At 41.3% G+C, this 26,291-nt stretch overlaps 1 protein-coding gene and 1 long non-coding RNA gene across 3 annotated transcripts in view; one reads left to right on the top strand and one right to left on the bottom strand.

Moving 5' to 3' along the window:
- LOC103656126 overlaps positions 1-14,559 on the bottom strand; it is a 45,378-nt gene extending 30,819 nt beyond the window's left edge. The window contains exon 1 of the long non-coding RNA XR_566549.1: positions 14,238-14,559. This is a non-coding gene — a long non-coding RNA (uncharacterized LOC103656126). The remainder of the gene's footprint in view (positions 1-14,237) is intronic.
- The window catches only part of FAR2 (fatty acyl-CoA reductase 2), a 135,174-nt gene continuing 121,002 nt past the window's right edge, over positions 12,120-26,291 (top strand). For both annotated transcript variants that reach the window (XM_040642287.1, XM_040642286.1), the window contains exon 1: positions 12,120-13,333. The gene's annotated coding sequence lies outside the window, so the exon portion shown is untranslated. The remainder of the gene's footprint in view (positions 13,334-26,291) is intronic.

The raw sequence follows: 26,291 nt of genomic DNA on the forward strand, positions 1-26,291 counted from the left end.
CCACTTTTCAGGTTCCCAGCATAATGACTTAAAATTTTATGCCTCAATGCTTAGGGCCTCCCCTTCCCATTGCTTTTTTACTTACACAACCTAAGAGTGGTCTTGCGGCCAAGCAAGAGGGTCTCCTTGCCTACAATCTGCCCTCCAGAGGGTTTCACATATCACATGTACACACACACACACACACACACACACACCCCAATGTATTAAATGCGTGAGTGTTTCTGTTGTTGGGGACCCAGTAGTCATGAGTGGCACAAGATGGGCACAATCCCAAACATCAACTCTCATGATTAATGTCATGCAGGTCTCTGAGAATGCCATCTCCCCTGCCATTTATCCTCAAAACACGTGACTGCAGCTGAATGCCATGAAGGTCTGGGGTTGTGCCCTTGCTGGTATCAGTGAGGAATATTGCTTTGGAATGTGGGGGAAGATTTGAGTGGCAGAAGCACTTAGATAACAGAAAAGACAAAAGAATTAACACCAAATCCTGCTTCTCAGATACCATGAATGCAATAAACTCCTGCATAACTGTCTTTTCCTAGTAGTGTGGAAAGTGAGATGCCCTGTTTCTCTTTGTGTTCCAATTTCTGATTCCAAATTAGTGCAATATTGGCAACAGTTGCTTTTCACGGCTGGGGAACATTTTGCCATAGTAAACAACTCATATTGCTCTTAAGTGTGTATATATGCAGGGGCTCAGTGGAGTGCATGGTCTCCTGGGGCTTGAGGGGGCCAGCTTGGCAGGGTCCACAGTCCCACCTGAGTGAGGTTTTGAGGTCCCTATATATCATCCCAGGGGTCCACCCCCGTGCAGCAGGAGCTTTGAAAGACTGAACTCACTGGGCGGAGTCCAGGAAAATGTTGGCAACCTCCTCTTCCCCCCCAAAAGGGTGGTTTCAGTCAGAGGAAAAGTCTCTTTTATTGCAATGAAATAAACATAAAGTTGAAAAAACAAATTGTATATATGGAGATCTGAATGTAATACCATGAAGCATGTTAATGGCTTGATCTTTTCTTTCTTACATTGACAACTGCAGAAACACTGAATGCTAGAATTGATAATAATTCCACTGGTATAAAAATTCTTAATAATATACATTAACTTTTTCAAAACAGTAAAATAAATATTACCTTATCTAAATAATTTTCATTTAAAATTTTGATATTTAATAGTTTAATCTGTTGTTTAAACATTTTATTTATTTCAGAGAGAGAGGGAGAGAGAGAGAGTGTATGAGTGGGGGGTAGGGGCAGAGGGAGAGGGAGAAGCAGACCCCCTGCTGAGTGCTGAGCTTGAAGCAAGGCTCCATTCCAGGACCCTGATATCATGACCTGAGCCGTAGTCAGACACTTAACATACTGAGCTGCCCAGGTGTCCTACAGTTTGATTTTAACATAATTTAAATCTTTTGGTAAAAAACATTAAAAATGCTTTAATCTTTTCAAATTTTGCACTTAATTTAATCCACATTTTGAAAAATGCAAATTTCATTTCTTTTAAATATAATTTCACTTTATTTTTTAATCCTTTCAATCCTCACCTAAATTAGTATACAGATTATGCTATTATCTTGGTCTTAGTAATAGAATTAGTAATTTCTTTAAATGCAGGCAAGAAAAATCATTTGTGGAAATAAATAAGAAACGATTTGTGAATTATGTACACCTTTATTTTATTACTCACCCTAACTCTGTCAACCCATCAAATGAGCATTTAGATATGCACAATAATTACATTCAGTTATCTTGATACTTTGGCAACTTTCAGTCATATAAAGTCCTAGCTTTACACATATGTTATTGTGTTGTCATTTGGAAGTGTATTTGTCAAGGTGGGAGAATACAACTTACCTTATATAACAGTTTGTTAGCTTGAGTTGTGCTTTAAATATCTGGGTTATTGAAGTTAGTCAATATTTGTTTAAACTCCATTTGACTCTTGCAACAGACATCTTAATATTAGAGGTAGATGTGGACTTACAGTTTCCTTTTAAGAGCCCTTCTCTTCTCTCTCTCTCTCTCTCTCTCTCTCAAGATTTATTTATTTGCGGGGGGGGGGGCTGCAGAGGGAAAGAATCTCAGGCAGACTCCCCAACCTGGGGCTCCATCTCAAGACCCTGAGGTCATGACCTGAGCCAAAATCAAGAATCAGACACTCCATTGACTGAGCCACCCAGGTGCCCCAACAGCCCCTCTCTTCTTATTACTTTTTTTCCCGTGCTACTCTCTGACTTTTGATTGCAGCACTGGCCATAAGCCTTAATAGCAAATCCAGACAAACCATGAGAGCAAAGCAAAAATGCACAGAATCATGATGCAGTGTGTGGAGAGACTTGCCCTTCTGGTACGGGCTATATTTGTGAACAGCGTGGCCCCACAAAAGCAGTGTTAGTTAAGCTTACACAGAGATACAAAGCATCATAACCCACAATTACTTGTTCTCTGGAGTGCAGTAAGTCTAGAACTCTTCTGTCCTGTGACACATAAGGGAGATTCCTTCTGTGACCCATAACCATTTGATTCTAGCTACTATTACAAAGTCTTTCTTTTAGAATCTAAAGTAATTCCTTTATTTGGGGGAGGATAAAATAAGAGAAAAACCACAGATCTTCTTGCTTCAGGATTCTGCAGTTATCCTCTTTGTTCATCCTAAGAGCCTGTGACTATACCACTGTCTTCTAGTTCATTTCATACTTGACAAATAAACACACTCATCTTCTTTAATTAATTAACACAGTTTAATTAATAACTTTTTTTTAGAGCAGTTTCAGGTTGACAGAAAAATTGAGTGGGAAGAATAGAGAGTTCTCATATACCCTCTGCCCTCCCCACATTCACAACTCCCCACATTTTCAACATCACACACCAGAGGGATAAATTTTTATAATGGATGAATTTACATTGACACATAGCTTTCACCTAAAGTTCATCTACAAAGACAGTTTTATCCCTTCCTTCCCAATCTGTGTACCTTTTTTTCCTTGTCTTACTGAATTAGCTAGGACTTCCAGTACTATGTTAAAAAGCAATGGTAAGAGGGAACATCCTTGCCTTGTTCCTGATCTTAAAAAGCTTCAAGTTTCTCACCATCAAGTATGATGGCAATTATTTTTTTTTTAAAGATTTTTTATGTATTTATTTGACAGAGATAGAGACAGCCAGCGAGAGAGGGAACACAAGCAGGGGGAGTGGGAGAGGAAGAAGCAGGCTCATAGTGGAGGAGCCTGACGTGGGGCTCGATCCCGTAAGGTCGGGATCACGCCCTGAGCCGAAGGCAGACGCTTAACCGCTGTGCCACCCAGGCGCCCCGATGGCAATTATTGATTGAAGATGTTCTTTTATCAAGTTGAGGAAGTTCCCCTAAATTCATAGTTTGCTGAGATTTTTTTTTTTTTGTCATGAATGGGTGTTAAATTTTGTCAAATGATTTTTTTCTGCATCTATCATCATGTGATTTTTCTTCTTTAGCTTGTTGGTAAGATGAACCATAATAATTGATTTTCATATGTTGAACCAGCCTTTCATACCTGGACCAAATCTCACATGGTTGTGGTGTGTAATTCTTTTTATACATTGTGGATTCAATTTGTTAAGATTTTGTTGAGGATTTTTGCACTTAGGTTTCAAGAGAAATATCAGTCAGTAGTTTGGGGGGTTATTTTGTTTTGTTTTTGTAATGTCTTTATCTGATTTCGGTATCAGGGTAATGCTGGTTTCAGAGAATGACTAATGATGTATTCCCTCCACTCCTGGAAGAGATTCTAGAGAATTGATATATTTCTTCCTTAAATATTGGGTAGAACTCACCCATGAACCCATCTGAACCTGGTGATTTCTGTTTTGGAAGGTCATCAATTATTGATTCAGTTCCTTTAATAGGGACAGGCCTTTTCAGTTGTCTATTTATTCTTATGTGAACTTTGACTGATTGTGTCTTTCAAGAAATTAGTCCATTTCATCTAGGTTATCAAATTTGTGGGCATAGAGTTGTTCATAATACTCCTTTCTTATTCTTTTTATATCTGTGGGATTTACAGTGATCTACTTTCTTTCATTTCTGATGTTAGCAATTTGTGTCTTCTCTCTTCTTTTCTCACTTAGTAGAAAAATTTTCTTAATAGAAAAAGAATTTGTGGATGTTCTGTATTGATTTCCTGTTTGCAATTTTATTGATTTATGCCCTAATTTTTCTTGTTTCTTTTCTTCTGTTTAATCTAGATTTAATTTATTTTTCTTTTTTGATTTTCCTAAGGTGGAGGCTTATATTGTTGATGTTAGATCTTTCATATATTCTAAAACTACGCATTCAGTGCTATAAATTTCCCTCTAAGCACTGCTTTCACTGCATCCCACAAACTTGGATAAGCTGCATTTCCATTTTCATTTAGTTCAGAATGAGTTTTAATATGTCTTGAGATTTCTTCTTTGACCTATGTGTTATTTAGAAATGTGTTTTTCAATTTCCAAGTATTTTAGAATTTCCCTGCTATCTTTTGTTATTGATTTCCAGTTTAACTGTAATGTGGTATGAGAGCAGACATTGTATGGTTTCTATTCTTTTAAATTTGTTTAAGTGTGTTTTGTGGCTCAGAATGTGGCCTCTCTTGGTGAATGTTCCATATGAGCTTGAGAAGAATGTAAATTCTGCAGTTATTGGATAAAGTAGCCTATAGGTACCAACTATATCGAGTTGATTGATAGTGTTATTGAGTTAAACTGTGTCTTTACTGATTTTCTGCCTGCTGATTCTGTCCCTTTGTGATAAAGGAGTGTGAAGGTCTCTGGCTGTAACAGAGCATTGATCTATTTCTCCTTGCAGTACTATCAGGTTTAAGCTCATGTATTTTGACACTGTATTGTTAGATTATGATGTCTTCTTGGAGGATTCACCACATTATCATTAACTAATACCCTTCTTTATCTCTAAAAACTTTCCTTGCTCTGAAGTCTGCTGTTTTGAAATAAATATAGCCACTCCTGCTTTCTTTTATTTAGAGTTAGCATAGAATATCTTTCTTCATCGCTTTGCTTTTAATCTTTACGTGACTTAACATGTAAAGTGGACTTCTTTCACACTAACGTGTACTTGGGCCTTGTTTTTTGATCCATTCTGATTTTAACTGGGTATTGAGAACATTGATATTTAAGGTGATTGTTAATATAATTGAACTAATATCTCCCATATTCGTGCCTGTTTTCTATCTGTTGTTCTTGTTCTCTGTTCCTATTTCTATCTCATGCATTTGTTTCGCCTTTTGTGGTTTTAATTGAGTATTTTATATGATTCCATTTTCTCTCATTTCTTAGCATAGTAATTATACTTCCTTTCTTACTTTTTTTAAGTGATTGCCCTAGGGTTTGCAATAAACATTTACAACTAATCATGTCCACTTTCAAATAACACTGTATAGCTTCATGGGTAGGACCCTATAATAACATATTATTCCCAATTTCTCCTTCCTATCTCCTTGCTCCTTTTATCTATCATTGCTGTCATTCATTTGACATATCCATAAACATATATATATACACACACATGAATAAACATCTAAAGTCAAATACAGTGTTGCTATTATTATTTTGAACAAACCATTAGCTGTCGGATCAATGATGAATAAGAAAAATAAAAGATTTTATTTTATGTTCACTTTTTCTTTTTTTCTTTTTTTTTATTTTCACTTTTTCATTTACCAGCACTCTTCCTTTCTCTATAGAGATCTGAATTTCTGAACTATATTATTTTCTTTCTCCCTAAAGAACTTCTTTTAACATTCCTTTCAAGGCAATTCTACTGGTGGCAAGTTCCCTCGATTTTTATTTGTCTGAGGAAGTCTTTATTTCTCTTTTACTTTTGAAGGATAGTTTCACACTGTAGAGAATTCTAGATTGGTGGGGTTTTTGGGGGATTTGGGGGTTTTTTTTCCCTCAACACTTTAAATATACTTTCGTCTTTTTTGCATGTTTTCTTAGCAGTTGGATGTAATTCTTGCTGTTTTTCCTCTACAGCTAAGGCATTTCTTTCCTCTGACTTCTTTCAAGATGTTTTCTTTATCTGTGATTTTCTGAAATTTAAATGTGAAATGCCCAAGTGCAGTTGTATGTGTGTGGTGGTGTTGTTGTTGTTTGGTTGGTTTTATCCTACTTAATGTTTTCTGAGCCTTCTGGATCTGTGGTTTGGGTACTAACACCAATTTGGGGGCAATTCTCAATTATGAATGCTTCAAATATTGCTTTGTTCCTTTCTCTCTTCTCCTTCTGGTATTCCCATTATACATATGGTACACCTTTAAGTAGTTGTCCCACAGTCCTTTGATATTCTGTTCTTTTTTCCTGTCTTTTTTTTTTTTTTTTCCTCTTTCTGTTCAGCTTTGGAAGTTTCTATTGTCAAATCCTCAGTCTCAAAGATTCTTTCTTCAGCCATGTCCCATCTGTTGATGAGCCCATTGAAGGCATTCTTCATTTCTGTTAGGATGTTTTTGCTCGCTAGCATTTATTTTTTATTCTTTCTTAACATTTCTACCTCTTTGTTTATATTACCCATCTGTTCTTGCAAGTTGTTTGCTTTTCCCATTAAGGCCTTTAACATTTTGGGGCACATGGCTGGCTCAGTTGGAAGAGCATGCAACTCTTGATCTCAGGGTCATGAGTTCAAGCCCCCTGTTGGGTGTAGAGATTACTTTAAATAAAATAAAAACTAAGAAAAAATAAAGCCCTTAGCATTTTAATTGTAAGTTTTGTTTTTGTTTTAAATTCCTGGTCTGATAATCCCAAACATTCTTGCCATATTTGACTCTGGTTCTGATGCTTTTTCAGTGTCTCCAAACTGTGTTTTTTGCCTTTAGTATGCCTTGTAACTTTTTGCTGAAAGCTGGACGCGAGTACTGGGTAAAAGGAACTGCAGTGAATAGACATTTAGTAATGCAGTGATAAAGTGTGTGGAGAAGGGAAGCCTTCTACATTCCCGTGACTAAATCTCAGTCTTCTGGTGAACCTGTATCCCTAGGCTGTCACAAGTGCTTCTGGGTCCCGCCCCCTCCCTCCTTCAGTGGGATAGGAAAGCTGGAGGGCCTGGAGGTGGGTCATTCCCTTACCACCGTTAAGTTAGGCTTGATAAAATCCCAACAGGTAAGGCTGTGGTATATAGTTTCTGGTGAGGGTAAGCCTCATTAAGAACAGAACATTCTGGCTTATGTCAGGTAGTTCCTTTCCCCCCTCCTCCTGCTGGAAGCACCCAGGAAATTTTTGTCCAATATTCACTGTGAGGATCTGGTAGAGGAAGTAAAACACAAAAAAAGTGTGCCACCCTCCCACCCCATTAGTGGGTCCCCTGGAGTTTTTAACTCAGAGTTGTCCACACTGAGTCTCCTGCAATTCATCATTTATAGTTCAGGTTTTCTTACTTGGCACTGGTAACTTGGAGATTTCTTCTCATTGGTTTCTTTTTTTTTTATAATATTTTTTTATTATGTTATGTTAGTCACCATACAGTACATCCCAAGTTTTTGGTGTAAAGTTCGATGATTCATTAGTTGCATATAACACCCAGTGCTCCATGCAATACGTGCCCTCCTTAATACCCATCACTGGTCTATCCCATTCCCCCACCCCCCTCACCTCTAAAGCCCTCAGTTTGTTTCCCAGAGTCCATAGTCTCTCATGGTCCATTCCCCTTTTTTACCCCCCTTCCTTCTTCCCTTTCTTCTTCTACCGATCTTCCTACTTCTTATGTTCCATAAATGAGTGAAACCATATGATAATTGTCTTTCTCTGCTTGACTTATTTCACTTATCTTGACTTATTATCTCCTCCAGTCCCGTCCATGTTGCTGCAAATCTCATTGGTTTCTACTTCTGTCAGTTATTACTTTTTATATCCTCTTGTCTGCTTCTCCAATTTCAGTGGTAGCAATCTGCCCTGTGATTTCACTTCTCTGACAAATCTAAGAAGGGTTGTTTACTTTTCAGTTTGTTCAGCTTTTGACTTGTTAGGATGGAATGGCAACTCATAGCATGCTTTTTTGATTAAAAAATTTGAAAAATATATTTAAATAAATGCATGAGTGTGATTGTATGATACCTTAATTTACATTTTAGTCTTTCTTTTTCTTTGTCCATCTTTTCCTTGTCCTCCTCCCTCTAACTTCCTCCACAAGCATTAGTGCCTCTCTTTTAAAAACCATGGTAACATGTTAATAACCTCATATGTATCCTTCCATGTTTTTCTCTATGCTTTCATAGACCTATATATCTATGTACACAAGTACATATTTGAAGTTATTTGATATTGGTTTAATAGGAACGTGATCATTTCATACATGTTTTTCAGCATGTTACTTTCTTCACAAAACCAACGTCTTGGAAATTAGAACAATTCAACTGGCATAGCTTTAATTTATTCCTTTTAATATCTGTGTAATAGTCAATAGAGAGAATATGGCTTTAATTATTCAGCTGTAACCCTTTTGCATTCTCATAATAGGATTCTCAAGAGCATTCTTGAAAGACTCTTGATGTTTATGACCCAAGGTTTAAGAAACCATCAGCTCAGAGTACACTATACTTGGAATCAGGAAATACTAGTCCTCACCTGAACTTTTACAATTGTCAATAAATGTGTTATGTAATTTATTTTAAACGTTTTTGTAATTTTTAAAGACCTATGTATCTACATAGGGAAAAGAAAATAAGAAAAAAAATTGGTAAGATCCATATCTTCCCGCTTCATAAAAGGGCCAGATAATGGAAAACAGTTTTCCTTATGGCAGAGAACCTCCTCAGTAGAGTAGGAAACAATACTCTGCTAGTGCTGTGGCTGCCACCTACCATCTGAGTGAGTGAGGGAGATTGGCAGGATTCGGAGATGGCCTCCAAAATCACACACTCTAGTGTATATTCTCTGTATAGCCCTGCCCCCTTAAACAGGTGGGACTGTGTCTGTGATGGGTATCACTCCTGGGACTACATTATCTGATGAAAGTGAAGGCCCCAAGTCAGCTGATTCTGAGTCAATCCAAAGGGAGGCTATCCTAGGTGGGCCTTACATAACTGCAGCTTTTAAAGGGATCAGAGACTTGAAGAGAGAAATAATTTTTTCTTCCGGCTTTAAAGAAGCAAACAAAAGTGCTATGAGAGTGTACATGGTTAGGACTAGAAAATGGCCTTTAAGAGCTGGAAGCCAACCCTGGCCAACAGCCAGTAAAAACATGGGACCCTCACACCTATAGCTCCAAAGAACTAAATCCTGCCAACAAACAATGAGGAGCTTGGAAGAAGACCCCAAGCCACAGACAAGAGATCAGAGCCCAGGCTGACATGGGGCTCTCAGCATTGTGAAGCCGCCAGCAAAGAACCCAGTTACTTCATGTCTGGATGACTGACCTACAAAACTTCAACACAGAAACGGGTATTGTTTTAAAGCACTAAGTTGATGGTAATTGGCTACGCAGCAACAGAAAACTGATACAGTGACCATAGACAAGACATGAAATCCAGGCTTTACCATGCTAAATGAAGAGAGTGGGCTCAAGGGCTAGCTTTCTAGTTCCAGAACACTATATTTTTATGATACCACTGTAGAAAACCAAACCTCTGTTCCCTTGATGCTATCAGTCTACAGAAACAGTTTGTGTTTAAAGAGATAGCATTCTTTTGGAAGACTGGCTTTATTCACAACCTCCCACTTGACGGTGTCATTAGAACAATCTGACGTATTACTTTGGGTCTGGCACATTTTGTAAGTATTTTGCATATTAAATAAAAAATTCCAGGCAGATTTACAAAGAAACATTTATTTTACGGGGTTGAATAAAATGGTAAGTCACTGAGCAATTGGGAGGGAGAAAAGATTTCGAAAGTAGAGGTCAGTTGTAATAGCCTATTTCTCAACATCGACCGTGAGCAATGATGGTTTTGAGATAAAACCCTGAAGACTGCCCTCTCATCAGACCAGTGGCGAGCTGAATTTGCATTAGCAGGACTTGTATGTGTACCGTGAGGATCCAGAATAAGACACGTTTCACAAAATCAGAACACTTTGTCGTTTTAGCTGCACTTGAGTCTATTGGAGAGTTTATTCTGCAAGACGATGACATCTTTAGCATGTCCCCTGCCTATCCCCTCAAAAGGGAATGAGAATTTTAAGGTAACTCTATTAAAATGCCCACTTGAGGGGCGCCTGGGTGGCACAGCATTTGCCTTCGGCTCAGGGCGTGATCCCGGCGTTCTGGGATCGAGCCCCACATCCCGGCGTTCTGGGATCGAGCCCCACATCAGGCTCTTCCACTATGAGCCTGCTTCTTCCTCTCCCGCTCCCCCTGCTTGTGTTCCCTCTCTCGCTGGCTGTCTCTATCTCTGTCAAATAAATAAATAAAATCTTTAAAAAAAAATGCCCACTTGAAAAGGCCTTGATCTGTATTATGTCTCTTTTGAGAAAAAACAAAAAAGTAAAGGTGTGGGATTCCTCCACAAACACATTGCTCATACTCGTCTCCTCAGGCTGCTGTAACAGATTACTGGGTGGCTTAAACCACCAGAATTAATTCTCTCACAGTTCTGGAGCTAGAAATCTGAAATCAAGGTGCAGGCCGCGCTCCCTGAGGAGACCCTAGGGAGGAATCCTTCCTTCTGTCTTTGGGCCTCTGGTGGCTGTCAACGTTCCTTGGTTTCCTTGTCTCGTTTTTTGTTATTTTTGTTTTTATTGCTGTTTGTTTGCCTCGTCACTCTCTGCCTTGTCTCCACGTCACTTTTTCCAACATGTAGGTATCTCAAATCCTCCTTTGCCTTGCTCTTATAAAGGCACTTGCAGTTGGGTGTAGGGCCCACCTGGATAATCCAGGATGAATTCCTCTCAAAGTCTTTAACTTTATTACGGATGCAGAGACACTTTCATCTAAATAAGGTGACATTCATAGGCTCCAGGGACATATCTTTTAGGAGTCACCATTTAAACACTGCCTCTTTTCGGTTTTAGCTGTTTAGGGTTGAAGCATGCCCTTCTCCACCCACCTCCCCCATTATATATTGAAGACCTGACCCTTGGTACTTCAGAATTTGCCCTTATCTGGGGATAGGTTGTTGCAGATGTAATAAATTAAGTTCAGATGAGGTCATTAGGATGAGCCCTAATCCAATGTAACTGGTGTCCTTATAAAAAGGGGAAATTTGAACATTAGGGAGAACACCGTGTGAACATGAAGGCAAAGATTGTATTTCTACAAGCTAAGAAAAGCCAAAAATTACCAGCATACCACCAGAAGCTAGGTGGGAGGCCTGAAACATTCTTCTCACAGCCTGCAGAAGGAAGAACCCTGCAGACACTTGTTCTTGGACTTCTAGCCTCCAGAACCGTGAGACAATAAATTTCTGTTGTGTAAGCCATTCAATCTGGGTACTTCAATATCGCAGCACTAGCAGACCAATCCATTATCTATACATAAATATCATTTTAAATGGTGACAATCAAATTATAATTCTGTAATCTACAATAATGTTGCATTTTAGTTGCCAACATACCACTGAAAGTATGTTTATTTTCCCCCTTATAAACAATGCTATAATAAACCTGTAACTTTGTCCATAAGGCATTTCCCTTTTTGTGGATTATTGCCTTTGGATATATTCTAAGAAATGGGAATCCTTTATCAAAAGGTTCAGAACAATAAAAAAATGTTGAGTGACTGAACATTTTATGCCTTGGAGACGTGTTGTTAAGTTGCTTCCCAAAGAGTTGTAACAATTTACCTTCTATCTGCTGTGTGATGAGGGATTTCAACATATTCTCACCAACATTTGACAGTATCATTTCAAGTACTGTCATACACGTTTTGAGAATACATTCCGATGTATTGTCCAGTGGGGGAAGGGGTAACAAAAAGTATATTTACTTGGTCCTAACTTTTTCTCTCTTTCTCTTGCTTTCAGGCAGTCACCAGAGGAAATTAGCAACAGTGTCTTTGGGCTACACTTTGCTAGCCACATTTACTCAAAGAGAGCCCCGTAGAAGAGAATTCAAGGTGGGTATGAGTTTTTTTTAATGCAAAAAAAACACACACAAAAAAAACAAAAAACCGCTCATTTCATTAATTCCATCCTTCAGGAATTAAATTTTATTTCTTTATTTGTATGTCGATTGTTGTAATGAGGACAGTGAAGATAGCTTCTAGGGCAATATTCATTTTGTTCTGTCTTAACACATCATATTTATTTGGGAATTTATCTTCCACCTTGTTCTAGCAATTAGGTTGGGCGTTGGCCCGCATTCAGCACTTCCGTGCTGAGGACTAGGACGTCTCCACTCCCCTGCCTGTCCGTCCCTCTACAAGTCTTCCCTGACGACGGATCCAGTTGTTCCGTTTAAATATTAACAATGACCAAACCAAATCTGCAAAAAAGCTACGAGGCTAAGAAGCAAAATGTCTTTTCTTTCTTTCTTTCTTTCTTTTTAATCTGTCCAAGCGCTGCTGAGCAAAGCTGGCGCTCTGCTGTTTCTGCAGCGTGCATCTCTGGTCCTTTCTAGTCTTCTATCCACCTGCCCACTCCCACCCGCACCCGACGCAGACAGACCCTCAAGTCTGCCCTCCAAACCCTGGGTATGAGTAGAGCGCGCCCCCCGCCCTGGGTCTGTACAAGGACGCTGCGCTGGTGGGTCATTGCAGGGCGCCCCCGCAGAGTGAAGCAGATACAAGAGCATCCCTCCCACGGAGTGTGTGGTACCCACAAGCTCAGTGAACTAGGATTTTGAGGCTTTATTTCTATTAGGGTGGGTGGGGAAAAGGTGTGTCCTCCAAGCATTCAGACCAGAACCTTAGACTTTTTCTCTCTCTCCCCCCTTACTTCCCTCCTCCTCTCTTTCTCTCTCAAGGTGTGGGAGCTCTTCTTTTCCAGACCAGAGAGGGGCGCCTTTCTAGCTCCCTTTCCCTTCACCCACCGATTTAAAAAAATGGGGAGAAAAAAAAAAAAAAAGCCCGGGAGTAACAGCGAGCGCCTGTGCTGGGTGCTGAATGAATGGAAGCCGCGGGGCGGGCCTGCGCGCACGGTGCCGTCGCCCCGCGGCCTGTTAAGGGCCCTCGCAGCCCCGCGCCCTCCTCCCGCCGCGGGCTGAGGCTGCAGCCGCCACTGCGCCGAGGCCGCGGCGGCAACGGGGAAGGTCGGAGGGAGGGTGGTTTCCTCCCGCCCCACACCCAGTCTCGGAGCCGGATATATAGAGTGTCACGTTTGGGAGCCGAAAGACGAGAGCGCTTTGCCTGCGGCTGGAGTACTTGCCGGAGCCTCGGGGAAGGACCGGGATTTACAGCACCACTAGTTGAACCCCAGCCGCGCCGGAGGAGCAGGTATTCTAGGGGCCTGAGCCCGGCGCTCACCGAGCCCACGCCTCGGAGGCCACGCGGGGCTGGGGGCGGCCCGGGAGGCAGGCTCGGGCGGTGCGCGGGAGGGGCGGGTCCCTGCGGGCCCCGAGGGAGGGTGGGCGTGCGGCCAGGAGGCGCGGGGGAAGCGGTTTGGGAGGCTCTGCCCCCTGCGGCCGCCCCCGGCCGTCCGCCGGCGCTTGGGGCGCCCTAACTGCCCGCCGAGGTGGAGCGCGCAGGGGGTGGCAGCGGCGGCGAGCCGGGCCGGGCCCGAGAGGGTTAACGTGGGAGCCGCGCCTGGCAGCCAGGATGGAGGGAGATGGGAGCCTGACCGGGTCTGGCGGCGGCCTCCTTTGCCCCGGGGCTATTCCTGAAGAGAGCTCGGCGATTCCGGGCCACGTGTGGAGCGGCGCCGGGTCCGCGGCCCTCCCTGCGCGGGGGGGAGCCGGCGCGCTCCCCGGCCCCGCGGCGCGTGCTCGCCCGCCCCGAGCCCCGCGCCCGACCGCGCGTCGGGACCCTCCCACTCCCACTCCCACGCCGGCCTCGCGGAGGCCCCATCCCCAGGCTGAAGAGCGCAGGGGGGGCCAGGGTGGGGTCTGCGGCTGTCGGAAGTTTGCCACCTCTCCCGGTGGCCTGGGCGTGGTGGAAAGAGCTGGGGAGCGGGTACCAGAAGACTCCAATTGGAGTAGATGGCTTGCGGGGAAGGCTGCTCACACCGCGGGGGAGGAAGATTACCGCGGGGCAATTCCATGCAATTAAATGGATTAATAACCAACTTAATCCTAGAAGCCATAGGAAAGCTGCTCTCACCTGACGCGCACCTGCCAGCCTACTTTTCACCTTGCGGGATGGGTAGAGTCAATGAACACTTACTCTTCCGTGGATGAGTTACCTTGTGTGAACAGCCAGGTCCTCCATGGATCTGCGAGAGCTTTGGTGGCTGGTTGGATCATGTGGAGTGCCCCGTTGTACCATGAGCAAGGACAGAGTAGGGACAGCGGAGTGACCAAGAGACAGCTTAATCATACTTTTCTACTTGTTCGAGGTGCGTCAAGAGAAGTTGGACCCTGAGAGAAAGGAAATTTGAGAATTATGCTGTGGTTTCAATTACTCATCTCTCTACCCCCATTTATATGAGTTGGAGATTTGGCTGAGAAGCAAGTATATTGAGTCTGAAAGGGCAAAGGGTCTAAATAAAATTTGAAGGCAGCCACTCGAAATGCAAGAGCAGGCTTTTCTTTCTTCTTTTTTTTTTTAATGATTTCTTATTATATTATGTTAGTCACCATACAGTACATCCCCGGTTTCCGATGTAAGGCTCGATGATTCATTAGTTGTGTATAACACCCAGTGCACCATGCAGTACGTGCCCTCCTTACTACCCATCAGCGGTCTATCCCATTCCCCCACCCCCCTACCCTCTGAGGCCCTCAGTTTGTTTCTCATAGTCCATAGTCTCTCATGTTTCATTCCCCCTTCTGATTACCCCCCTTTCTTTATCCCTTTCTCAGCACAAGGAACCTTTAGGGGTATTTGTGTGTGAGACTTCAGGAGATGGCTGTGGGGTTTTGCCACGCAGACTCCGGTGTGGAAGTATTTCCCCTATAGTGTTTCTCGGGCTGCAGGACTTCAGGGGACTCCTTTTCTATTTCGGAGGGCATTTTCTGCACCTGTCTTTGTTTTTGTCTTGTTTTGGGGTTTTTGGGGGTTTGTTGTTGTTGTTATTGTTTTAACAAATTCCTACCTGACTCCTACACCACGAGTTGATAAATCTTGCAGTGAGGCATTTCTCCTTTATTTGAAGGAAGGAATGTGACATCTAATTACAGAAGAGGGAGAAGCTTTCTTTAAGGGGGTAAAAATCAATAAAAGAGCTCACATTTGGGTATCACGTCGGGGTTTACAAAGAATACGGTCATCTTGAACATCTCACCATCTGCTTTCCTTTCATCTGAAGATGCATTTTGAGTGTATTTCGGGCAATATCTGGGCAGCCTTAAGAATTTTGCTTTTTGTATTAACTCCCGTACAGTCATGAAAACTCACTCATTCACAAGCACAGTCTCCAGAAGGATCATGCACAGTGACCACCAGCATGTTTGTCCCTGACATTGTGGGCTCTGTGAGAACATTTTTTACTCTTGAAGAGGCATTCTTAATGCTTAATTTTGTTAACAGACCACTCTAAGAATCTGATAAAAAGCTATGGACTATGAAAAACAAACATATGCACATTAAGAAAGAATTCTGCCTACATTTTCAGAGTTCACAGCCTCCTTGATACTGGACCAAATGTTAGACACGCAGAGGCCCTGGGGCAGGGCCAGCTTCAAGGAAACGCAAGTTGTGCAGTCACACAGGGCTCTGAACTTGGAAGGGCCCCGCGCTTGATTTAAGGTTCTGCTGTCACTGTCAGCTCTCTTAATAATTTTCCAAACAAGGAGCTCCAAATGTTCATTTTATACTAGATCCTGCAAATTCTGTGGCCAGCCCTGACCCCACGTTAACAATCCTGTTCTAGAACTTACTGAATAAACAGTGTTGTGATAATAGTAATCCTACATTTTAGGTGAATTTCCGACACGAACCTAGAAGTTAGCTGTTCCATACCCATATCATTAAGCCCCTCTTCCTCATGCTCAGTTTCCTTACTGACCAATTAAAGATAACAGACAATATCCACTACTCTATTCACCTTAAGAGGTTGTTGTGAAGATACACTAGGTAAAGAGATAATAATTGTAAAAACGTCTACTTCCCTTGAACTGTTCTTTGCTAACAAAGATAGTATTGTTACAGGCTTAACTTTCCAATTCCATATTTCAGAAGTAGCTTGAGGAAGGTCGGTGGCAGAACTTTTATAATAGCCCTTGTATTTTGGTGGGGAAGAAAATAAAACAAAAAGTAGCTAAGGTATTCAGTATTTTAAATACCCCTTAAAAACCATTACTTGGACAAGATTGGAATTGGCAAGTAAAAGTGCAGATTAACTTCCTGGATCCCAAAGCTGCTTCCTGAATTAAATGGATGTTTGGGTCTAACTCATCCAAAAATCGAGCAATGAGAAACTGACTCAATGATCGAACTTTTTTTGCTTTCACTTAAGTTCTAAGAATCCATATTTTCCAAATCTTGGGCAAGTCATTCTTTTAAATATTCTAGGAGACACCTAGCAGTATAAAGTACACCCAGCCCTTTACCAAGTTGTCTTCACCTCCTTTAACACTAGGGGAGGAGCTGAGACACTTTGGGCAAGCTCTGTGTCCCCACTCTCCTCCCTTAACTACTTATCTTTATCCCAGCTGTCATTCCCAACTATGTTGGCAACACACTCCAAAATGTTGAGGAAGAAACCAGTGAAAGGAAATGAGTCAGATCTCCAGATCAAAGTCTTAAAGTGGGGGCACTGAAGGTGGTGGGTAGAAACTGCTTTCCTACAACGACTCTGCAGAGGCATGCCATGTGCTTTAGGTTATGAAGTACCAGGTCCTGTACCCGATAGGATTATGACATCTTTGGCAAGACAAACTATAAAGATAAGGCGTTAATTAACAATAGCAGATGAGTTGTTACAAGGCAATATAAGAGTACACACCAAATGAATGGTACAGAATATAAGTACAACGAGTTCCCAGGAAGAGAATAAACTGAAATGGCTCGTGAAGCTTAAAAGGAGAGCTACAGGAGACATCCCTTAAAGCTCTGCTCCAGGCACAGATGAATGAATGAGTCTTCTGCGTGATTAGTGTGCAAAAAATGAAAACCTGGCTGGAGCTAAGGTTTCATGTAAGGAAAAGGCAGCAGATAAAACTATCAGAGAACTTTCCAGTGGCTAGCTTCATCTGTGTAATAAATAATTATTAAGCCCCTTCTGTGACCAGACACAGTGCCAATTTTTCCACATTTAGTGTTGAATAAAGCAGATGTGTTCCCCATCTTGTGGAACTTACAGACATTTAAAAAATAAACATGTAATAACAAATTATTGGAAGTAGAATGAAGAACAGGGTGCTATTTAAAAAAAAAAAAAAGCAAAACAGGAGGGGCGCCTGGGTGGCTCTCTTGGTGAAGCATCCAACTCTTGATTTCTGCTCAGGTCGTGATCTCAGGGTCGTGGGAGCAAGTCCCTCATGGGGCTCCCAGCTCAGCGGGGAGTCTGCTTGGGAGGCTCTCTCCCTCTCCCTCTGCTCCTCCTCCCTGCTCCTGTGCACACTCTCTCTCTAATAAATCTTCAATAGGAACTGATTCAGATTTGGTGCTTTGGGAAGGTCTCTTGGGCAATGTAAGATTTAAGTTGATATTTGAAAGAAGCATTGGGGTTACCTTGGGAAAAAAGAAAAAGAAGGAAAAGCAATCTGGGCAGAGGAAGTAGCTAATGGGAAGGCCGTACGGAGAGGAAAAGGCTGGAAGTGTTCAGGGGATAGAAAGGAAACACGTGTGGCTGGAGGTTGGTGAGGAGATTGCCGAGAGGCTGGACACAAGTGTGGGACGGTAGGCAGGACCCTGATCAGCAAAACCTCACAGATCTTGAAAAAGATTCTGCATTTTATTTTGGTGGGAAGCCATTGAAGACTTTGAAGCCAGGGAACATTAATTTATGTTTTGAGGAGATCTTTAGGGGTGCACTAAGGACAAAGGACAAGAAGGATAAAGGAGTGGAAGAAGGAAGACCAGTGAGGGCAGCCTGCCAGTGACAGTACCAACAGGGAGGGTGGAGGGAAGTGGACAGACTTGAGATGTATTTTGAAGGTAGAATTGATAGGACTTGTTGATAGAGTCAATACAAGATGTGTATGAGGCAAAAAGAAGTGTGAGAATGAATTCTTTCAGTAGATAGTGCTGCAGGTTTATAATCCAGAGCAATAGACTCATGGCTGTGATTTAGAGTTGCTACAACTGAAAAATGAAATGGAAGCTGGTAACCCTGCTTAGTTCCTCTGGAGAGTACACCAGGCTGTTGGGGTAGAGATGAGAGAGAGGAGGGAGATACTTTTGCTTTTCATACAATCCTTTGTACTGTTAGGATTATTTTTAAACCATCGTGTATTTTATCACTTCTTAAAAAGTTGCCACAGCAACAAATACCGCTCCTGTTTTGCTGGCTTGAGCACATGAATAGAATATGGGGTCATTTCCTAAAATGACAAAAATTAGAGAATTAGAAAAGAGATTGGTTCTAAAACATAATTCACTTTCCTGCTTAAAACCTTTCCATTCTTTCCCCTTGTTTATATCAGTGTTTTCCAAAGTGTAGTCTGGATCATTAGTGTTTTGGCATACTAAGAATAGTTAAGTGAAGAAGAAAAAAGACAAACTTCCCTGATCATTTAAGTTTGAGAAACACTTGTTTTAACCCAGGTGAGCATTTTTATTGCAGGAATCCTCAGAGCCTTTAACTTACTAATGCACGCTAAGAATCAAGAAAGAAGGGATATTTTATGCCACATTTCCTAAACTTATTTGACCTTGAAATGCTTTTCTGGCAGAGCATCTAACAGAGTCAGCATTCAGCATACCACGCTTTGGGAAATGCTGCCCTAAATTAATAGAGTAAACCTTTTAACATTCACAGTCTCTATTAACCATCAGCTTCTCTCATCCCTTTCATGCTGCTTAGCTGGAAGGAAGCAGGAGATCACAACTGCCTCTGTTAATAGGCTTTAAGTTCATGATGAAACCACTCTGCTATGTGGATAAGAGATAAAGAGATATTCATAAGCAAGACGCACAGTCTGATGAAAAATAAGTTTTTATTTGTGGGTTTTTTTGTTTTTTTTTTTAATTTCTACTTTCATGGCAAGGCTACGCAGGACCTCCCTGAGGTCCCTTCTGGCAAGTCTAGATTTACACATGAGGAACCTTAAGCATAGGCAGTGGAGAAGACTTCACAGAGCCTATGCTGCTCCATGGTAGGTCTGGGCCTTATTTGATGTTCGTAATACAGCTCTTACGGGGCAACACGATGTGAACGCACAGGGTGTCTGTAGGAGCCATGATTTTGCAATGAGTTTCCTGTATCTTCTCTCTGGGACCCCAGTGCATTTGCATGGGGGTGGGTTGGAGGCAGGAACGCAATCTATGACCAAAGAACAATGCAACCAAGAGAACAGTACGGAAGAAAAAAGTTCACACAGCTATGGACTCTGACCATGGCTACGTCCACTCGGGTCTCTAGCTCACAGGTGGGCAAACTATGGCCCGAAGGCCAAATCTGGCCCCTGCCTGTTTTTTTATATCCCTTGAACTAAGAATGGTTTTTATGTTTTTAAATGGTTGAAAAAAAATCAAAAGAAGAATAATGTTCTTTAGGACAAGCAAATTACATGAAAAGCAAATTTCAGTGTCCATAAATAAAGTTTTATTGGAAAACAGCCAGTATCCTGTATCTATTCATCATATTATCTATGAACTTCAGTGTTCTATCCAGTGAGTAGTTGAAACTAGCAAAGCCTAACGCATCTGGCCCTTTACAGAAAGTGCTGACCCCTGCTCTAGACTATTAAATTCACTGGCCATAATTTTAATAGATTTGTTTTCCATATTAGGGAGTAGTCTTATTAGGGGGTAGTTCATTCCCACTGCTATAATGAAGTACCATAGACTGGGTGCTTCATAAAGACAGAAATTTATTTCTAACAGTTTTGGTGTCTGGGAGAGCCCACCTCCTGGGCTCATAGATTTTGATGAGGCTGATGTCCCAGAGTTTACTGCCTAGTTTTCTTCTAGGAGTTTTATGGTTTCGGGTCTCATATGAGATGTTTAATCCATTTTGAGATTATTTTTGTGTATGGTGTAAGAAAGTGACGCAGTTTCATTTTTTTTTTTTTTTGCATGTAGCTGGTTAGTTTTCTCAATATCATTTATCAAATCTTTTCCCCTTTGTATGTTCTTGCCTCTTTTGTCATAGATTAATTGACCATACAAACATGGGTTTATTTCTGGGCTCCCTATCCTGTTCCATTGTTTATAGGTGTCCATCTTTTCATTGTAACCTCCCATGGTGGAAAGGGCAAGGGAGTTCTCTGGAGTCTCTCTCTTTAAAAAAAAAAAAAAAAAGTTATTGTTGAAGTATAGTTGTTATACAATGTTGTATTAGTTTCAGGTGTACAACATAGTGATTCCACCATTATACGTTACGCAGTGTTCACCATAATAAATGTAGTTACCATCTGTCACCATACAACATTATTACAATAATATTAACTATGTTCCCTGTGCTGTACTTTTCATGCTGCAACTTATTTATTTTATAACTGGAAGCTTGTACCTCTTACTCCCTTTCCTCTATTTCACCCATCCCACACCTTCCTCCCCTTTGGCAACCACCAGTTTGTTTTCTGTATTTGTGAGTCTGTTTCTGTTTTTTGGTTTTTTATTTTGTTTTTTAGATCCCACATATGAGTGAAATCATATGGTATTTTTCTTTGTCTGACTTATTTCAGTTGGCACGATGTCCTCTAGGTCTATCCGTGTTGTTGCAAATAGCAAGATCTCTTTCTTTTTTGTGGTTGAGTAATATTCCATTGTGGAGATATATAATTTTTACACCTTCTTTAGCCATTCATCTGTCAATGGACGCTAGGGCTGCTTCTGTATCTTGGTTACTGTAAATAATGCTGCAATAAACATCGGGGTTGTATGTATATTTTTCCTTTTCTTTGGGTAAGTACTCAGTAGTGGAGTTACTGGATCGTATGGTATTTCTTTTTCTTTTTTCTTTTTCTTTCTTTTTTTTTTTCTCTCTTTTAGAAACCTCCATACTCCAAACAAGAGAGTTCTCTGGAGTCTCTTATATATGTATACTAATCCCATTCATAAGGGTTCCACCCTCACAATCTAATCACCTCCTAGAGGTCCCATCTCCAAACCATCACACTGGGGAGTAGATTTCAATGTATGAATTTTGGGGAGACTCATACATTCAGTCTGTAAGTTGTAAATTGACTTCCTAGACGCTCCTCCATCCTTGTTGCCATTGGAGTCACGACAATGCGATTTATGGTCTGACTAGTGCAGCTAATGTTACATGCCAGGATGAGGAGCAGAAGGTAGTGTTGAAGGTAATCACTTTTGAGAGTTACTCAAACATTTGAACTCCTATGTAAAGGGTGGGCACTCAGATAGACATAGCTAGAGCCCCAAGGTAGAAAGGGCAATTAACTCTAATATTACTTAGTTGTTGAAATCTGCTACCACTGAGCACAAATTTACTGTAAAGGGCTACCTTCAATTTTTATTTCAATGATGAGGCAAATCTATTTTTTATTTGTATACTCTTTTTGTAAATATTGATGGTTTCAGGGTGATAGTCTTAATTTAGGGGTAGGAGAAATACACATTTCATTGTCCCCACCCTACACTTATTGAATCAGGATTTTTGGCATGAGAATGCCCCGGTGCTTCATACATAACCAGCACAATTCAGGCACAATGTGGGAACAACTGATCCGAGCACTTCCATGGGACTTAGAACCAGAGGATAGGATACTTGAAGCTTGGTGCTTAGGTTTATGACTGCTATCATGAAATCCTTCCGGGTCAGCGTATTCAGTGGGAATGGAAGAGTATGAAATACGGGGCTCCTTGCCAGGTACATTGAGCATTAGATTTTTTTATGACTAACTCAGAGGCCTACCTTTAAGGGAAAAAAAAATTGATTTCTGGTAACATCTTGATTCAGTAGACTTTTTTTTTTTTTTTACTTATTTTTTTTTTTTTAAAGATTTTATTTATTTATTTGACAGAGATAGAGATAGCCAGTGAGAGAGGGAACACAAGCAGGGGGAGTGGGAGAGGAAGAAGCAGGCTCATAACGGAGGAGCCTGATGTGGGACTCGATCCCAGACCGCCGGGATCACGCCCTGAGCTGAAGGCAGAACGCTTAACCGCTGTGCCACCCAGGCGCCCCTTTTTTTACTTATTTAACACCTATACCAATGTAAGGAATATTATATATTTCTTTATGTAGTCAACAATGTGATTAAATAGGCAGTGAAAAAATTGTTCTCACTCAATTATCAAACGCTAAGAATAGCACATGTGTATTGTTTTCATCATGGTTTATTTTAAAAGTCCTAGATAAGTTTGTATCTGTAGCCTCTGCAATCCAGCAAAAGTATTTCCAAGCTGTCGTTGACAGCATGTGGTCCCTGTGGCTTTTGGACATACTATTTTTTTGTTGTTTTTAAGGTATTTTAACATCCCAGCCTCCTTCAGAGATGGCCTCAAACCACTGAGGCACACATTTGAGGTGAGGAAGGGAGAGCAAAGACTTCCCTGTGAATCTGTGTGGACAAAACAAGACCGTGGCCGCTCCCACCCCCTCTCTGTTCTTCTATCTCAGCCGAGGAGTCGTTGGGTCAGTAATATTTGCGGGTGAATAACAGGATGACTGCAGGAGGCAAGCATCATATTTCCTGAGCCAAGAAATGAGAAAAAGTCATTGTGAAAACACTACACATTTTAGATCATTTAAAAAAAATGATGCTTTATTTATCACAGGTCAGGGAGAGGACATATCCCACAAACATCACACAAACCCTGGTATCCTTGAAAGCAGGATAGTTGGAAATTAGGAAGACCATTAAATGATGTGTCTGGCCCCAACGTCTTTGAAACCATTTAAGTCCTTCTAGTGAAGTTAGGTTTGCCAATGCACAACACGGTCCAGAACCTGGAGGCATCTGCCCAGGAGAATCTGATAGACTGAACAAATGAAACTGTGTGTAACAATTCAGTGTGTGCACGTATTGGAGGTTTTGCTAATTATTTTCAAGAAAAGACATTTAACATTAAAAGATGCATGGATAGTAACATCACAGTATCCCCCCCCCCCAGGAATAAAATCATCTTAAAGATGGACGGTATTCATTTAATAAAACTAGAGCCACTTACCGAAAACTTAAGAGAAATTGTCCCCTTCGTTTCACACAAAATGTAAATGTGAGATAAGTATTAATGAAATCAATTTCCTGTCAGTCTGTGTATCTTTATTTCTTTCACACTGTCACTGTGGTCTCATTCTGAATTGAACTGTATTTATTTCAGTTGTGTTTTGTTTATGCAAGACCTTCAGGACATGTCTGCTCTGAAGATGAGCAGATGATCTAAACGGGTACTTGTTCTCTTACCAAAAGACGTGGAGAACCTTAAGATCCACTCGCGAAACTGTTCTCAACATGGTGGGAATGTCTGATGCTCTGAAAGAGTTCATTTCTGTCATCCAAATAAGCAGTTGGACTTGTCAAAACTCTCTCCCTAGTAGAATTCTGACATTGCCTCTCCCTTCTTTGCCTCCTACTATTTTGGTACCGTCCTGACCGAAGCCATAGTTACGCAAGCCACTGAGCGCATTACAGATCACAGGACTGCACGTTGGGTAAATGTAGGTCTCAGTTTCTGAAGGGCAGAGTGAAGCTTTCTCAAATTAGATTTCCGTGACCTCCTAGACATACTCTATGTCAGCACGTACCACACCGTCTTATCTACAGAGTGAGCTCTGCAAATAGCTTTGCCTTGACTAAGTATACTCCTATTGTAAGTGGTAGAGTGTTCGAGTACTTTCTCAATATGTAGTCCAGGTCCCCCATTTTGTAGAAAAGAAAAGCTAATCCCAAAGACAGAGTGACTTGTCACACATCTGTTTAGTGGATGAATGAATGTACACTAGTATCCAAATCTTATGACTGCAAATCCCATGACCATTTCATTCGTTTATGCCTTCATTCATTCATACAGCCACACGATTTTTGGAGTGTCTGCCATGTGCTAGACAGCGTGTTCAGCTCTGCAAATATGATGATGAACTAAGTTATAGTACCTGCCTTTGAACTTCAGTGCCCCTACCCTTTGAGCAACGTTTAACCAGCTCTCACTGTGGAGTTTGTGAAATCTCAGTAAAGATCTTCAGTGTAAAACATAGAATACGCACGTTTTTATTTCCCCCTCTTCATCCATCAAATCAGCCTAGTCAGTGATTTAGCTTCCCGTAGTCCTGCAGTTAACGTCAGCAGGAGTATGCTGGCAAATGGAGCTAAAATGAAATATTAGAAATTCCACAGGGAAGAGAATGAAAATTCTTCCCAAGGAAATGATGTTCTTCATTATTCACCACGGCTCCTGAGGATTGATTAGCCTGTGCTCTTCGTTCAGTTACTCTTTCCCCAAACCTGGCTGTGGAGCGAGTTCCATCCTCAGGCTTCCCCTTTCCTTTCTGCCCCTGAAGATACACATTCTCTTTGTGTTTAAGTAATTAACTGTTAGTCATTGCAGAAGAAAAGATAGGGGAAGAGAAAAACCAACCTATGGGGAAGTTACAAAGTTTCCAGAATGGTACCTTTGAGTCTTGGCAGAGGACCAGAAGTGGCTGACTCCCTCTGAGATGACAAGGGAAAAACCCCATCATCTTTAGCCATCCATCTTTATTTCTAGAAGAAAGATCAAAAACCAATCCTCTACCTTAAAAACCCTTACCTATACTCTTAAATCTGGTTGAGTCTGGGGATGAATATTGTCTGATGAAAAGACTTTTGGCTTTCAATGGATTCTCAAAGAGGTCCTGACCAAAGCATGGTTGGAAGCACTGCTTTAGGAATAATCCAAGAGACCATTTTACGTCTTTGAAGTACTCCAGACCCAGACACTGCCAGGTCAGGAAAATCCCTCCTGAGGGTTCCTCCCAGGGTTTCTAGAACTGTTTGGGGTGCTTAGGTTCTCACGTTCCGTCTTCAGTGTGTCACATGACTCAGAGCATTACATTGCTTCAATATAGGAAAAGGATCATTCCCTTGCTTAACGTCTTCCATTATTCTTCATTCACTCCCCAAAGCCGCCTTACCAAGTGTGTGAGGTGCTAGTGGAAGTCGTTGTGGAGTGGGCAGCGGTGTTCCTCGGGCAGAAGAGCCTGTAACACCACCGTCCCTTCCTGCTGTCTGGCTGGGCATCCAGAGGCAGGTTACCTCACCCTTTGGTTTTCCCAGCATATTAGTTTGTTTGGGTTGCTGTAACTAACGACCACAAACTGAGTGGTTTAAATAACAGAAATGTATTGTCTCACAAATCTGGAAACTAGAAATCCAAGATCAAAATGTCAGCAGGGGTGGATCCTTCTGAAGGCTGAGAGGGAAGGAGCTATTCCCGGCCTCTCCCGTTGGTTTGTATATAGCCCTCTTCTCCCTGGGTCCTTACTTCGTCTTCCCTCTATCCATGCATATCTGTGTTCAAATTTCCTCTCTTACAAAAACATCAGTCCTCCTGGAGTAGGGTGGGTCCTACCTCACTTTGACTAATTAGTTACATCTACAAAAACCCTATTTCCAAATAAGATCACATTCTGAGATAGTAGTGGTTTAGGACTTCAATTTATGAGTCTGGTGAGGACACAATTCAACCCCTAATACCCAGGAAACTGACACCTGCCTTGTACTGACACAATGGAATATGGTGATAAAGCTATTTACAAATACTTTCTATGTTAAAAAAAAAACCACCAAAAACCGATATGCATTTTTATGTATGAAGTAATAACATAAGTAATGGCTATTGCCTTCACCAAGAGTTTCTTCTCCATGTAATTTTTATTATTTTTCATAAGTTACATATGGAAAGCAAATATGTCATAAATACAATAAGTTGAACATGCTCAAACATCACTCAGATTCCAGCTTCCAGATAAAAAAAAAAAAACAAAATATCATGGGCATTCCATATACTCTCTTCATGCTCCCATCCAGTCCTTCTGCCTCCCAAACTAACCACTATCCTGACTTCTAAGTCCTAGATTAGCTTCACCAGGTTTTGAAGTTATGTAAAGGAAGTCCTATAGTATGCATTCTTTTGTGTCTGCCTTTGTCACTCAACACTGTGCCTCTGAGATTCATCCAAATTGTGTGAATTTGAAAGATTTTTCCTTCTCATTGCTACGTAGTACACCATACTGTGAATATAC

This window comes from Ursus maritimus, unplaced genomic scaffold (assembly GCF_017311325.1).
Source record: "Ursus maritimus isolate PB19 unplaced genomic scaffold, ASM1731132v1 scaffold_26, whole genome shotgun sequence".
Taxonomy (NCBI): domain Eukaryota; kingdom Metazoa; phylum Chordata; class Mammalia; order Carnivora; family Ursidae; genus Ursus; species Ursus maritimus.